The sequence below is a fragment of the Aquila chrysaetos genome, chromosome 15, assembly GCF_900496995.4.
Source record: "Aquila chrysaetos chrysaetos chromosome 15, bAquChr1.4, whole genome shotgun sequence".
In the NCBI taxonomy this organism is placed as follows: domain Eukaryota; kingdom Metazoa; phylum Chordata; class Aves; order Accipitriformes; family Accipitridae; genus Aquila; species Aquila chrysaetos.
Window position 1 is genome coordinate 29,327,985 of NC_044018.1, and position 17,022 is coordinate 29,345,006.

General features: G+C 45.9%; 1 pseudogene; it reads right to left on the reverse strand.

Annotated features, from left to right (window-relative positions):
• Positions 1-2,180, reverse strand: LOC115350953 (annotated as a pseudogene).
• Positions 2,181-17,022: the final 14,842 nt, after the last annotated feature.

Here is a 17,022-nt window from a genome sequence, read left to right on the forward strand (position 1 = left end):
TCATCCATAAACTTTTGCTTCATCAAGTGATCTCTTCTTGTAGAGTAAGAACTTTCCCCAGTAGAGATTAAGGGCTTGATGGCCTTTGAGGCTCAGAGTGTCCTTTCTCTCCTGCAGCTCCTTGTAGATCTTCTCTTCTCTTGTGCTATAGAACTCTGTTAATTGCAGCTTTGCAAACATGAGGTCAAGGTCTGGATGTTTCTGAAGAATTTGCTTGAGGTCCTTGATGGCTGCCTCCAGTATATTATTCTTGTTTTCCTTCTTTGCATTAAGCAACTATATCTTTTAGCACTTGGCCAAGCCTTCTTTGCATTAAGCAGCTATATCTTTTAGCACTTGGCCAAGGCTTGGTAGAGAAGGTGGTAACTGGGATCCCGCTGCCGGGCTTGCTGTAATATCTCAATTGCTCACTCTGCAGACTGTCACAGCCAGAACAAAGCCGAAGCTTTGAGGACATCAGGGTCAGAGATTTTCTCTGCACTTTCTTCTTGACCTTTCTATATCCACTTGAACAAGTAGCTTGGCTAAATGTATTTTGCCTCTGTAGTTATTTGGCTGCTCACGGACAGTTCTTCCCAATTGGATTATGGCTTTCCTTGCAATATCAGGATACCAGAAGTAACTCCAGGAAGAGTAAAGGGCCATTCCGAGCCCAGCATGGAAATATCTGTTCCCTGGTTTGAGCATCAATGCCACCTCAAAGCACTCTCTTGCCCGTTCCCCATTGCAGGCTCTGACAGCCAAGAGGGACAAGCCTTTCTGGGCCTGGATGTACGGGATCAGCCGTGCATCCCAAGGAGGCGGGCAGAGCTGTTGTATTCGTTCCAGATAGCTTTCAGCCTCCTGATAAGAGGCCTGAAGGTGGTGAATCCAAGCATAATTCCCACAGACAATCAGAACCAGCAGCAGAAGCCTGCTCCTCATCTTTTGTGCTCTTCAGCATCTTTAAGGCTTTGCAGAGCTTCTCTGTTCTGCCCTTTCAGCGGGTACAGGTATGCCTGCGGCCCCAAGAGTGCTGCCTGGTTTTGGTGGGGTGTGTGCTTGATTTCAATAGCCAGCTTCTGCTGTACGCGTGTAGGTTCAACATGGCCTGTTACACCCAAATGCCAGGTGACATGGCTTTGGAGGGCATCCAACTTCTCCTTCAGCTGTTTGTTGCCACAAAGAGGAAAATGTGGGTTATGAAAAGGCAGCATGTGTGGGGTAGCGTCCTGTGGTACCCACACAGAGCAGAAAGGAGCTCCTAGCTGTACATGAAACAAAAAGGAAGATGGGGCTCTGCTCGCTTGCTCAACAAGTCCCTTGCACTTAAGCTACTAAAGAACCTGTAAATTTTTGTTCTAATCAGCCCATTTTTGGGAAACCATCTGGGAGGCTTTCATTCCTGGCTTGCTGTTCTCCAAAGGGAGTCACCAGTGCCTGGAGCCAGGGCTGTTCTTTCTTCTTACCTCAGACACAGGCCCTGGGCTGGACTGCAAGAAATGAAAAGGATAGAGCCAGCCAAAACCCCACAATGAAAACTTCTTTGCTTCTCATGGGGAGGAAAGAGGGGCTGTGCCTTCATCTGAAGGATGCAGCAAGAGATGGCTCAGTGAGAGAGAGTCCAACAAAAAGCCATGAACATGTTGGACTGGAGCATCTCTTATTTGCGGAAAGGCTTGAGAGAGCTGGGACTCCTGAGTCTACAGAAGAGAAGGCTCAGAGGGATCTTAGAAACGTACATAAACACCCAAAGGGAGGATGCAAAGAAGGCAGAGCCAGGCTTTTTTCAGTGGTGTGCAGTGCCAGGACGAGAAGCAACGGGCTCCAACTGGACATCAGGAAACTTTTCTTTTAACTGTGAGGATGAGGGAGTACTGGCACAGGTTGCTTGGAGAGGTTGTAGAGTCTCCATCCTTGGAGATACTCAAAAACTGTCTGGATGTGGTCATGGGCAACCTGTTCTAGGTGGCCCTGCTTGAGCAGGGGGTTGGCCAAGGTGACCTCCAGCGGTCCCTTCCAACCTTAACCATTGTGTGCTTCTGAACAAGGACGTGGGGCTGAGCCTTCTCAACCCAAAGCCACTGTTTCTGGGAGCCACTACAAGAACGGATGCTGTGCACTTACCTCATTTTTGCCATGGGTAGTGTCACCGTCAGCGAGCGATGGCTTGGGTGTACATCTTCCACGCTGCAGCAGATACACTGGGCAGTACAGAGTCTGTAACTTATTGATTGATCCTTAAACAGAGAAAGTACTTCCTTCTGGGCAGGGTCTGATTAAACAATTTGTCTCAGTGGAAACAAAACTGAAAGAGAAAAGCTTAAACCAGGAAAGAAAGTATCCTGATCTCCCTGTCTTGAAGCTATTACCTTCTCTTCACAAAGTGGGACTGGGGTCTGGATAAACAAGAAAGGAAACCCAGTGGTCAGAGCAGCAGGATCTGAACTCACCCCTCGAGCCCTTCTTCCCACTGAAAAGGGCTTTGCTGGCATTAAAGCTTTTAGAATGTAACAGTGCTAAGTTGATAGAAGAGAAGGATACCAGGCTACAAAATGTAAATATGGCATCGCCACTATCATTAAAAGGCCAAAAGCTCCATATGATTCTCTAAAACCTTGGCACTGGGACTTGTTGGGCTGGTTTTGTCTGGATCTGTCCTGACCTGCCTGAAACTTTGCTGTAGTTTGTTTGCCTTGTTTACCTGTAACAGCAACTGCCTAGCAACAAGGTGGCTGTTGCCTAATTGATTTTTTGCAATTGAATTTGCATAGTTTTGTGTAACTGTGAGGTACAATGGCTGTGCCTGTGATAAATCTGATGTACTTCCTTAAGGAGCAGGTAGTGCAGACAGAGGGTAAGTGTGCAGTCATTGAGCACAGGATGGCCCCAGGGTTATTAGCAACTCATCAGTGATCCATTACTGATTATTGAAGAACACAGTTTTGGTAGGTAACAGGGAAAAAATATAGGTAAAACACAGTATATGTAGTATATCTGGATGTAACATGGAATTGCAGCTCTGTGAAGAAAGTTTCAAGTATAGAGAGTAATAGAAAATACATTAAAAAATAGCCTCAAGTAGACCCTAAACTGAGGATGAAGAAACCATCAACCTTATAATCATATTCCTCCCAGCAAAGAAGAAAAATCTATCAATATCGTTTTCCCCCCTCAGGATGCTGATGAGTCACTGCAGCAATGCAAAGGAAGTAGGGAGAATTTATCATTAGAGGAATGGGGTAGATACTTTTGTCTACTGTGTTTATTTTTTTCTATTACTGACAACCTTTAATAGAAATTGAGTGATGTGGATATTAGTTGTTAGCACTGCTGTAACTGGATGAATGCTATATCTTGATTAGACTGAGGCATTAATTAGACTACCACTAAGTTCTAATTCTTGAACCCTCATGTAAGCATCTTCTTTCTGTGCACTTTGGCTTGCACAAGCTGCTTCTCTGTTGCCTGTCGTGGCCAGGATGGGGCTGTGTGAGTTGGGTGATGGACAGATGTTTTGACTCCCTGGGGCTGAGCTGGGCTGTGGGCAGTGCTGGCGGAACGGAGGAGGAATTCAGAGCTCAAGTCCCTCAGGCCTTGGCAGTGGTTCTTGGCTCTTTCTCCTGCTAATATTAGGACTGGTTTTGAGGAAGATTACAGTTCTGTGAAATAGCTATTAATATCATACAAAGCTTGGATGGAAGTCAAAAATAACAGCAAATGAGAAAACTACTAACCACACAGCCAAACAGGAAGTACAGGCAAGGCTCGGTGTTGTGAAAGATAAACGGTGGGAAGGAAAAGCAAAAGAGCTGCAATAAGATGCAGAGAAGAAAAATACAAATAGCTTTGGAGGTAGCTTGAAAACAGTCCTTGGCTCCAAAACAGTTATGTTACATCAAATAATGCTGATCGAATTCTCTGAGTTGACTGAAAGGAAATCCTGGTTTATTGGCCCAGACGTTTCCCGAGTTTGGAAAAACACTTGTCTGTCATAAAGTTCCTCTGCTGCCTATTCAGGAACAGAGGGGGCTTGAAACAGCTTGGTACTCTAAACCCCTCCATGCCTTGGAAATGAACCTGTTTTTCTTCCTCTCAAGTCTATTCCTTTACCCGCAGCAGTCTGCTGCTGTTACTGGGCAAGACTGTACATCTGAGCCCTGGTTTTCATCTTTGTGATACCTATTGTACTTGCGATACTCTATGAGTAGAGATGTGGCATGGTCTGTAGGAATAAATAATCTGTGTAAGACCAAGCGAACTGATTAGGAAATGCAGACAGGCCAGCAGGCTCAGAGTCCTTTTATCAAGCAGGAAAAGGAAGAACAAAAATCCAGACTATTAGCCTGATTCTTGTTGGACACAGTGAAGGGGTTCTGAACCCCAAAGTGGCCTGCAACATGAAGCGGGAAAGACAGAGCCTGGAAATGCTGTTCTTCTGAAAACAGTGCCTGTGGGGTTAGGAGATTTGAAGGAGCTTCAGCTGAGTAGCAAACACCTGAACTAAAAATACATTGAGGTGTGTCAGCAGGGTTTCCCTGACAAGGTTTGAGTCCTGGCTGAATATTTAAAATCTTTCTCTTGTTAATTGCATCTAATGTGCTTGTTGGCATTGAAATATAGGTGAGGCTTCTATGAGTAAGAAGACAGGTAACAAAAAGGTGGTTACAGTTTCTATTATACCTTTTCAGATTGTACTGACTCTACTACTCCAGGCTGTGCTACTTGCAGTTCTGCATGTGGGTGTACAAACTCCTCCAGGGAGAGAAAGTGGCAAAAGCAGAGTTTTGCCAGTATATCAATACTTGCACAGAGACATTTGATTCATAGCTTTGTTGGTCACTGTACAAATCCCTGGCCAAGAGCTATGCTGATAAAAGCCTGAGGTCTCCACCTGCTCGGAAGCTGGAGGATATGCAGAGGATTACAGTATCTTTTACTAGACCAAAATAGGTAACTTTTTTCCTAGGCAAGGACTTATATACTTCAAAGATGCCTGTTTTCTCCAGCCGTATATTATAAGGCAATCACTTCTCACCGCAGACTTTGCTTTAGTAATTGGTACCAGCAGATGGCAGAGGATTTCCATCAACGAGCTGGAAGACACAAGGTGGGGGTGTCTGCATTGCCATTCTCTCTCCAGCCTGTGAATAAGCAGCTACGCTTTTGCACCACTTTCAGATTTCTGCCTTGCAGCTGTATTATTTTTTAACAATATTGCAATTTCCCTCCCCGCCCCCTTATTTGGATGAAAAGACCTATATTTGGAAATGTGGCCGTTTCCCTTGGGTGTAAACAGGGAGGGAAAATAGACCAGGGCTTAAGAGAGCACGAGCTGCCTGTGGAGAGCATTCATCCTTCTTTACAATTGAGCTATGGAGGGCCCAAGAAAATGACTGGACAGCAAGTTTAAAATGAAAAAGGAAATATTTTTTCCATATAATGTATAGTGAAACTGTGAGAGCAACATCGTGTAAAAACAGCCTCTGCCTCACCAAAATATTTGACCTCCTTGTTTCCAGTTGCTTTGAATGTACAGCAGAGAACAGCCTCACTGTGTGCGCCTTCTCACACTCCCCAGATTACCTGATACTGGAAATTAGATCTATTGAATTCCTCCAGATAAAGGGGGCTTAGGCTGTACTGATACATGAGCATGAGATGACATGTAACCACCGGAGATTGGATTTGCTGCTATGGGATGATGCAGGGAGCTCTATCTGGAGATGGCAGTGAATAGCTTCACTCCAGACACTCCTGGTTCCCCCCAAACTGGACAGCGGACACTTAAGAAACTGTGTCTTCTTACAACCTGCAGCAAGAGCTGGGCAGCTTCTCAAGCATGCATAGAAAGCAGAAAAAGGGAGCTGTTAAACATTTCAAAATCTTAGGCTGAAATACCTTCCTGAAGAGCCTATCTCTCCTGAATTAATCTATCTCCAAAAATACGAGGATTCGACTGTCTGTTTACAGCTTAGTGAGCCAATGAGGTCACTGCAAAAGCTTGATCAACAAGAGAAAAATAATTCTAGGGAAAAGAAAATAGATGATAGTGAGGGGTTCAGTTAACTGACCTCAAAAACACAGCCCTCAATGTCTGCTGTCTACGTGACCGCCTCACCATCTTGCATGTTCAAAGGGTATGTCTGCAAAGTGCTGGAAGATACTCTGATACCAACGAACTCCCCTGGCTCCTCAGGGAGGGCTTCTTATCTCCAAGAGCAAAGCCTTCCCTTCTATCACCACTTAGAGAGACACTCAACTGTCTTCCAACTGCTCTGATGCGGTGATAAGCCCAGAGCATTTGCTACTCAGCAAAGCTGGGAAACTCCAGAGCACCAGGGTCTGATCTAAGGCAGACAGCGGAGAGCAGCAAAACCCCTGCCGTAAGCATGTAGAACGGTTGGGATCCAGAGAGCTATTAACAACTCTCCGTTTTGACCCAGCTCATTCCCTGCAAGGGGCTGTAGTCTTCATGCCGTCTCCCAAGACCGGGTAGTGCAGAGCTACCTTGCAAGTGCTGGCAGTAAAAGCCGAAAGTGGCTCTTACTGATGCACCCCTTGTGCTGCCTGCAGTACCTGTCGCTTAATTCAGATGGCTTTTAACACCAGTGAGGAGGTGAGCTTTGTGAAGCAGAGGTTTTCCGGAGTTGGGAATGGCCAGGACCTAGTTGTATCGTTCAAGGGGACTGAGGATGGTTCAGCTGGGAGTGTAACAGGGGCATGGAGAGGGTGCCTGGTTTGTTCTTTAGAAATGATTGATGAGAAGATGGGAGAAGGACATGTGGGGAAGACAGCTGGCTGCAATAGCTCAGAAATAAGACCAAATCCTACATTTCTCAGAAGCCAATGTACTGCAGAAGTCTCAGTTCCTACCTGGTCCTAACTCTTCCCACAGCAATGACCGCCTGGGGCACGGGACACAATGTTCCAGCCTTCATTCCAAATCAACTGTTTGTCTAATTCTGTATTTCTCTCACCGGATTTGGGATCTCTCTTCTGTGGCTACAAGGGGGTCTCTCCTCGTTTTCTGGATTTGGAGTGTGTTGCAGATTGGCAGAGGGAGGGGGACAGCAGAGCTGCCCAGGTGAGCAGTGACTTGCATCTGAGATGATGAGGACTGGCAGCCTTCCATGTTGAGAGCATTCGTGGCTGCCAAAGGAGGCAGCAAATGGCCCTAACTCTAGCAAAAAGGCTGGGGCTGAATCCCAGTTCCAGACCACAGGAAAGGGTACAAGAGGATCCGTGGGATTTGCAGGGTTGTTAACTAATGAAAGCCAGAGCACGAGAGAAAATCAGATCCTCTGATTCCACCAGCTAACTGCTGGTCCAAAGGCACGTGGTCCTACTATCGTGGCATAAAAGTAATGAGAAATTGTGGTGTTAAGATTTTGATAAGATTGCAGCAGTTATATGCTGCAATAGTTCTGAGCCAAACTCAGAGAGCAATGGGAAAAGAAGCTGAAGTGATGACAACGCAACATACTGTGTAGAAAGAAAGAGTAATAGCCAGTGGATGATTTAAACAATGTGTTAATTAAAATAATATCGATATTGAAGGAAGAATCTGTTTCCTGCGCAACTTAGAAACAACCAGACCATGGTACGCTTGGACAAGTTAACAGCAGCTCTGGGTAAGAGTAGGTGAGAGGATCCTCCCCAGTGAAATGTTTAGGTGCGTTGTATAGGTTTAAAGAATGTAAAAGTTCTGAAATGTGGCTGAGCTTATAGAAAGTCCCATGGAAACACAAGAAAAAGGCTGTCAGGCATCTGTGACCAGTCAGGTCAGGACAACCTATTATTCTGGGTGTATCTGAGATGAACCGTAGCTGATTCTACAATTCCTTGGCTTCTTCCTTGGGTAGGAGATTATTTCACTGGTAAGTATCAGAGGAATTTCTGTATGTGGAGAGGAGAGATCACGGAAACAGTAGATCTAAGTCTTTCTCAAGAGAAGCTAATAGTGGGCAATGCCAAGACGGTTGAAATATGTCAGTCTAATTTCAAAGGGTGATTGATCAGATAAGCATCATAATTGACACGAGCAGTAAAGAAAGAGGAAATCTCAATACAGTAAGGAAAAAACAAGCTAGAAACACACTTACATGCATTATATACTTTCAGGTCATCTGGGCAAGATTAAATTCACTCAACAGGTGGGAGAAAGCTGAGAATGCAGCCTCCACTAACCTGGGGAGGATAGAAAATGGTCAAGAAAAATGCCAAAGGTTTCTCTTAAAAAGGAGACTGAAGATCCGGAGAGAATTATGTGGTGTTGGGATCTGGGGAAACAGTGGAACAAGCAGTTAAACACATTGTTTGTCAGCACCTAAAGAAGAACACCAAAGAAAATGAGAAACAGGCAATACTAATTTGGCAAGATCTAACCATCCCAAGCTAAGATAATTTACTTCTACAATGATGTTATGAGTGCTGCACTCCAAGAAGAGGCAGTAAATACAGTTTTATGGCTTTTGACACTGTTCCACATGGTACATGAGCAATCTAAAGAAACTGTTCAGATAATATCACTCCAGAGTGGATCCAAGACTGAGTAATGAGCCCTATGCAGAGGAGAATTTTCAGTGGTTTCATTGCAAAGTGGAAGGATAGAAGCACAGCAAGTTTTTAAGAGCAGGTTAAAGAAATGGGTCAGGAATGATGTAATTAGCTCTTGATTGGGCAAGAGGATATTTCTTTCTTACCTCTATTGATGGAGGCTTCTGTAGATATTTTGGAAAAGAACGTCATTTTAATTGCCATGAAATGTAAAAAACCCTTTTTTTTTTTTTGTGAGCAGGAAACTAAAATACACCTTGAAACAAGAAGCTGTCAGCAGCTTTAATTAACTAAAGATAACAAAAATATAGTGCAAAGTGACTACAGACAGAAAGATCCTTTTAAAAGAGTTAATTTATGAAGAAATAGCTCAAACTGAGCCTGGAGGCCTGCTCTTCCAAACAGGGATGGAACCTGGATATTCTGCAAACAGATCTCCACTGTATTGTCTGTTCCTGAAAAATCCCTATTCCCCTCAAATGCTGTGTTTCTCTTGGGACTTTGCTCTCCAAAATGTCAGTACACCCTTGCTGAGAAGGATTTTACCCTTGGCCAAAGTCACAAACAAGAGATTACATGACGTGATTTCCTGTGCAAGCAAAACTGGGTTTGACAACCTACTGAACCTCTCAGCCTTGAAGGTTGAAGCTTGTTTTCTTGGGCTTTAACTTGGAACCAATTCAGCAAAGTCTTTTTGTCCTAACTTTTATCTAAACACACACACAAAAAAAAGGGGGAGAATAAAAATATACAGTGTCTTCTAGAAAAAGAAAACAAACTCTATCACTCCCTAATTCTCACTCTTCCTCCATCAGCTTTCAGGAAATGAAGTGGCAGAGGTGAAATTGTTTTATATAAACTATAATTTCCACCCAGTGAGATGACAGCTCCCTGCTTACTTCTCTATCAAGTGGAGCTGAAGATGGCTATTTCTCACCCAGGCAAGTTTAATGGCTTACTCCTGTATGAGACATCTCACCAGGACAGCAGGTTTTCCCACATGCTTTCAGCTGCTCACAACAGCATCTCCTGGAAGCTTTGCTTCTGCTTCATCTGCTTGTTCTCATGCAGGACGTATCTCAGGCAACAACTGTCACTGGTGCGTGGCAAAGACATGGTGCTGTGTATATCTGCCAGTACCACCCCACCAGCTGTTTTAGTGGCTTCAAATATATGTTGAATAGACAAGAAGAAACGTATGGTACTCATGTTGTTTATAGCATCTTTGTAGCCCACATTTGGGGACGCAATTTGGTACAACCATGGTGAACGCTGGCTTTGTGTCTACTGTCTACTGCTTGGCCAAAGCCTTCTCCAGGGTCGTGTGGCATGCAGGTGGCCCACAAAGACTTTCTCTTGTGTTTTTTTTTTTCCTTTTTCAGTTCAAAGTACCTGAAGCACTGAGAAGGCTGTCAGAGCCTTCCCGAGTGGTTTATTTTTAGCAGGCATCAAGAGCATGCTCTGTGCCCTGAGGCATGCTGTTAGGTGATGCAAAGACACTTGAAAATATAAACCTCCCCCTTTTCAACAGAAGTGAGCTCTTAAACCTGCCCAGACTTTCTAGTGGCTTAATTCAGTCCTTGTGATTGTATTTCATTTGATGGGATTTTATTTGAAGTTTCATTTTCCAGACGTTGCTCCCCAAGTAAGTATTTATTGAGTCCCTCAACCCCCTCTCTCTAAAGTGCTGAAGTCCTGAAATCTCTTGCCCTAAAGGCTTTGAACGAGTCCCGCGGCGCTTGGATGATCCCAGGAGCGACTTTGGCCCTGCAATCGCTGACTGCATGAAACGAGAACCCCTGATTATTTTCACAGACGGCGTTCCTGAGAAGCAGTCTCGCAGCAGCTCACAGCATCTCAGCCCCTTGCTTATGAAACTCTCCGCGTGTGCAGGCAGGAGGCGTTTCATCCGGAGCTGGAACACATCAGCCAAGCAGAATTTCCTTTGAGCTGCAGATAAGCAGATTCTGGTGATAGAGAGGCCCTGCTCAAACAGACACTGGGCTTCCAGCTTTCAGAACAGCCTCCAGGGCCAAAGGGGAAGGAAGTATTTAATATTGTGAACATAGGACATATAGAGGAAAACAACACTTCAAGATGCATCACACTTAAACATGCGCCCTGAGCTGTTAACCCACTGCTGCCAAGGGTGAGCATCCCCAAAGCAGCCTTGGAGCTTAGGACGCACGCGGCGAGGCTAAAGGTTTTCTACACCTGTGCGGTATTTGGTAAGAATTCCTCAGGAATCGGCAACAAAGAGTCGACTCATTGCGCAGGAAACCTTGATCAGCCATGGAGAAAGCTGATCACGGCATTGCGTGTATTGAAAATTCAAGTTGTCTTTGTGAACAACATGAATGGTCAGATTACAGAAAGTAAATCCCTGCAAAAAACCAATTCCAGCCTCTTCACTGAGCGCTGCAGAGCCCAGCTTGCTTGGTGTTGAGTCGTGAAACATGTCAGGGCACGCAAAAGATCACTTCTTAGAAATCACAGCTCTTTTCAGCATCAGCAGAATTAAAAAATACAATAGTCTCCACTTTCAGAGAGCAAACAGAAGCAGCACTGTGCACTGTCCAAATTTTACCAAAACGATATAGTGGGATAACAAAATTGTGGTCAAAACCAGCAGAAGATATAGGCAGACTCTTAGGCAGACTGATTCTTGAAAGAAAATCTTAGAAAAATTGATAACAAATCAAGCACAGTAATAACAGACCAAGTATTTCCGGAGAAGTGACGGAGAAGCATTTCCTAATTTCAGGTAGACCCACTTGCGCTCCAGTGACGAGTGCTAATGAAGAGCAGAGAAACATAGGCAAAAAGTTACACTGTGGTCACAGATGACATAAATACATGGATTAGAGTCAGCAGCGGAAAAAAGTATGATTCAAGGGACTCTCTCCTAGTTTCTAGGGACACAGGAGAGACTGACTGTGAAAAAACATCATCTCAGGGCCACCTGCCAGATTAGCCGATGACATGGCAGAATATCCAGTAACAGAGACTTTGTCCAAGGGTACCAGGCTGAAGAAAGGAAGAATAGGATAATGGCCTGCTATTCAAAGACCTTGAATCGCAAGGTCGTGCTGTATCCTGGTAGTTCTTGGTGGGGTGGGAGCTCTTCAGCCTGGCTGGATCCAGCTCTCCAAGGATGTGTGCGTGTCACCCCAAGCAGTGGTCACAGAGGGCCACCCACATCTTCATCGCCCTCCCCAGCCCAGTGCAAGGTGTTACAAGAGATGGTGTGCCCACAGCTTCCAGAAACTGCCTCAAGATGGTGCTCCAGCCAATTTTCTGTGTTTTTAAAAGCATTTGCTTGCATTACAGATGGCTTTTCTGTGCAGGTCTTTGCTTAATAGTAACAAACTATTGAGGGTGGACCAGGCTTAGTCCTTGCAGGGAGCCTTCAGATGCCTCTGCCAAACCATTCCTTGCTTTGAAAGGCTCATCGCTTCCAGCTCATGGACTGGAAGCCCCTGAGCGGCTGCCGGGAATGAGTCACAAACAAGGTCCCCATAGGAAAGGAGAACTATGGATTCATAACCTTGACCATTCTGAGTAGGAAAAGTTTATTTGTCCAGCTTGCTTTATAAATAAACCAGAAAGCAGCAGCTTTGTTTTCATGATCTCGGACTGGACGTGCGGAGGAACCTCAGCGGAGTGTCTGTCTGAACCCCGGCAACCCAGTCCCTGGGCAGGCATTTTATTTAATGACTCACAGCATGCAAAATACCCCAACAGGATAAGAGCAAGGAGCAGGATCTGTGACTCTGTGGCATGACAGTGCTGTGGACACGGCACTGAGGACCTTCCTGCTCCCTCTGGCCCCTGGATCTTGCCAAAATACATCCTCCATCCGTACTGTGTTTTGCAGTACTGTAGGCAGAAACAGCAGCAGCCTCCCATGCTGGGACTCAATATTGCTGTGTTGCATCCTGAGTGAGAAAAAGGGTTAAAAAGAAACTGGAGCAATTTTGTGGCGAATGGAAAGAGTTGAGGTCAAAGAGCAAGATGTTAACGGCGGGATTCCTGCAGGGGACCTGTGGAGTCACCACCTGGGTAACTCCAAGGAGAAACTGAAACCCCGAGAGGAAAATTAACCCTATGCGGGCAAGGTTAACCCTTGCGTTTTAAGTCTGTCGGCAGGGACAGTCTTTTAGCAATCATTTGCTGCAGGGATGAGGAATTGGTGATGTTAAATTGAGAAAGGTACTTATTGTTTGCTTCTAGGCTGGAGACATGCTTGGCTTTCCATAGCAGCCAACGGTGCAGGATGCCCCCTCGGAGTCAGGCAGAGATGCCATGGCTAAGGAGGAGCCAGACCTCATCCTGACTGCTGTCCCACAGAAGACTCCTTGCTGGTCCCATTCCCAGGACTGGAAACATGAGGATCCTCTGTGTCCCCCATACAGGTGGTATGGGGACAGAGAACAGCATTAATGAAGAGCCGATCCTTCCATTAATCATGTGAGTTTTTTTCAATCCCTCCATCATATGGTGGTTTTCTCCCTTTTGTAGGGGAGGAACAGCTCCAGCGGTTCTTTTTATTAGAGGATCTGAAGAGGTGCTGGACAGGGGGGCAAATACTCTTTTACACCAAGCAATAAAGCTGAGAATTCATAGGATCCTAGAGGAATGGTACAGGCAGACATCACCCAGGCACCTGAGCCCAGCATCATTTGACAGGAGACTTTACAGAGCCTGATGGTGGTCAGCTAACGAGCATTGAAATCCTGTAAGCCTTAGTCACGGGATAAGCATTGGACCCAGAGAACTTTGCAAAGTATGTGGAAAAAGAGAAAAAGTGGAAGGCGAATAGAAGCCCTGTACTCAGCACTTCAGGGATGTTTAGCTTGTTTCTCCATTGTAAGCAATTCTTCCTCAGACAGCTTTGCCTCCCCTAAGTCGGATTTGCAGAATGCTAAGGACCCAAACAAATCTTTAAAACTAGATACTTCCCTTACCCAACCCACTCTTCCTTCAGCCCTTATCTGCCCTTACCTGTCCCCACTAGGTTGCTTTAAAAGTCCCAGACACTTCCTTCCTTTGTTTGTCTTGGCCAGAAAGGGAAATGTCTTGTGTGTCAAAGGTTTAGTGCAAATTCCTGTCCAAGCTCTTTAGTACCTCTGGCCTCAGTAAATCAAACTTCTTCTCCTGACTAGGGATTTGCACAAGCAATCAGATGCTGTCCCCCCATTCTCCCTCTCCCGCCTGCACACAGGATCAAGATGGAAGCGACAAAACAACAAGGGGTTAAATCCCTACTGGCTGGTGCAAATTGGGGACCGGAAAAGAAGTTCTGGGTTTCAAATGCATTTGCACAGCGTCAGAGTTTCTCAAGGTCTGTGCCACTGTTCCGGCTCTCCAAGGGCCTGGCTGAGATGGATGAAAAGCAGCTGGCAGAAAATGAGCCCTGAAGAAGTGGTGGTTGATAGGGAAAATATGAGCTATTAATGGTCAGATTTCAATCTGTGAATGATCAAAATCAGTGCCTCTCAGGGAGCTTTGGGTCCACCAGGACCTCATGGAGACCTCTCCAGAGAGCCTTCCCTTTCTCTGCCCTCTTGGTCCTGTTGGGTCCACATTCCTGTTACCACCCAGGTTTTGTCCCATATTTTCTGCATCCCACTAGATGCCCGTGCCCATGTGGCAGCTCTCGGGACACAGAGGAAGCTGGAAAAATGTCCATTACTGAAGCAGGCAGAACAGGGAGAGGAGTTTTAATGACCCCTGTGCAGAGACTACATGGTACAAGACTTGAGGTTTCAAAACAGAAATGTCCCATTACCAAGCCATCCAATGACCCTACAGGCATGCAGCTTCCCTTGTGGGTGATGAAGATGCTCAGAAGAGTCCCCGTTCTCCCAGTTTCACAAGAGGAATTAGTCGGGTTTGGAGCAGGAATTTATGATGGAATTGGCACAACGGTTTGGTGAGAGCAGAGGTTGCTGGTAGAAGAAAGCTTGAGGAGCATTGTTCTCCAGCATGTTGGACTGAGAAGCTCTGATGGGATACAGCACTTGTCTTAAAACTGGCACAATAAAGCCAGGGGCAAAATTGAGTGTGAAGGGGGTAATTTTCAGGAATTCCTGGCAGGTCTCATGCCTGAATTAGCTTCTCTGGGTTGTTTTCCAATGAACTGCTCTGTGCCGTGTCCGAGTAGCACATTAAGAGGGATGGAGTGAACAGATCAAAGAGCACGAAACATCCTTGCCTGGGGTGGGTGACTTTTCTGAGTGTTCTGCTCATCCTTGCCTCTTTAGGAAAATCATCTGGACTTAAGAGACTCAAAGCAGGACATTGGGGTCCTGGCTAGAGGTGAGGGCAGGAGGTACAGCCTTTATGAGCTCAGCCTGGACTGCAGCACCCTTTCCTTAGGGCCCATGGGAGGGAGACTGACAGTTCCTATCATCCTGGAAGAGCAAAAAATGTGGTAAGCCTGAGACATGTTCTGAAGAGAGATACCGGTCTCCCATTTTCATCCCAGATCTTTGCCTGCATTTTGCTGAAAAGAAGAAAAAGAGACCCCTCCATAGGGTGAGCAGTTCAGCGGCAGCAGGTGCAGAACAAGAACATCAGGTCGAGTTTGAAGCTCTCCGAGCTTCGGCAGGGAGGGGTGAGCTAGCTAGCCACAAGCCTACCACGCAGGCAGCACTTCGGTTGGAAGCTCCTTCCTTTGCAGATGAATACCTTGATCTCAGCTCCCCCCTCTTCTCCTTCTCACCGAATCAGCCCTGTGTGGTCGCTCGAGAGCAGCACACCTGACTGCGGGGTGCCTGGTGCCAGCAGCTGCTGAAACCACAGCTTGAATGAAGCCAGCCTTTCTCTCCCTTGCTCAAGAGAAGGCTGCGCTGCACAAAAACAAAACTGAATCAGGCTGTTCTCACCCTCAACTCTCCTGGCAAACAGGAAGCTACGTGCAAGGGTGGAAGAGAAAGTTTACGGGCTCTTGGGTAACACCAGGAACATACCTCAGACACCACCTGCAGTGAAGTGAAATAAATGCTTTCCAGGTAAACACGTGCATCTGGGTTTACCTGGCCAGCTGATGCACTGACATCTGTATCCAAAACAGGGGATGAGTTGAGCACTTGCATTCCCCTCCCTGAGCTTTGTCTTCAGACGAAAACGTTAAACTGATGTACCATCTGCCAGAGCAGCAGTTCAGGTGCAATCGGCTGTTGCCAGAGCTGCCGTTATAGCCAGGGAGAAAAACTGATGAAAAGCCAAGAATTTAGTGGCCAGCAATGAGTCTCCTCCATGCCGGTACTACACTGGCTGGTACCAGGTCTTCAGAGTAAGTCATCCTCCCTTGGAGAGGGAAGGTCTTTCCTCCCCCACAATGCTCTTTCCACATCTGAACTCCTCCAGGAACATGGAATAAGTCCATCTAGGAGGGATGGCCACCTTGTCATGCCGCCGGCTAAGGGGGTTCAGGCTCAAGTCTGCAAGGCTCCGTTATTCCAATTTGTTGTCATAGGAGACAGGGATTGTCTATCTGTACATTGATGCAAAGAGGACAGAAGCAAGCATGTGCCCAGGGAAACGTGACCAAGTCAGATAAAAGGTGTTTTGCAGTGAGATACACTTGACTGTGGAAATATCTGCCCAGGGAAAGTCTAGAGGGGAAAATGATCAATTTAAATAAATTGATATTAAATAGCACAAATGCCTAAGGAAGCATGCACCCAGCAAACGCCAGGTAGCTTATACTTCTGTAAAAATGCTGGCACTGATTTAAGAGCAGAATATATCCAAACTAAACGCATCTATAGCTCCAGCAGGTTTCTGCTGCCCATACAACCTGACAAGAATCTTTCCTATGCCTGACACTACAAGTTCAAAACCCTGGATGCTATTATAAGTATTTCTTTTTAATCATTAGGTGTTTTTCTGGCTGATGCAGAGGCCAAAGGGAAGCTTTTGGGTGCAGACTGCTAATGCAGCATCACCTTGCCTGGTGTATACCTCTTTGGCAACTCCAGAATGAATCACAATGAGGAGCAGCAGCCTCTTCTGCTCATCTATGCCAAGAGGCCGCTAGCTCGTGAGAGTGCAGGAAGAGGACAGTGGTCTCAGCAAGGCACCTCCACGTTTCTCCACGTCTGCTTTTTCATCCTGGTTCTCTCCTTCACTCCCATAGTACCTAGGTTATGTATCAGGTATGCATATGTTCAGAGTTTTTTCACCACTACTGTTCTAAGCTTTTCATGACAAGGTATGCACAGAATCAATATCGGAGCTCCCTTGATTCAGCACCTGCCTGTTCTTGACATTTAATCTATCTGTAGTGATTAGGATCTGTCACGAAGGCACAGCAAGAGATTGTTGATGGCAATACAAGAGCAAAGAGCCATTTTTGTAGGTCTTCCTGCTGAGTCCACCCTGGAGATGCTCCTACCTCTGGCACTCACAGCCTGCCACCAGAGCCAAGGGCCACCATGGGACGCAAGTGGGATGATGGATTAGAAAAATGGCTGT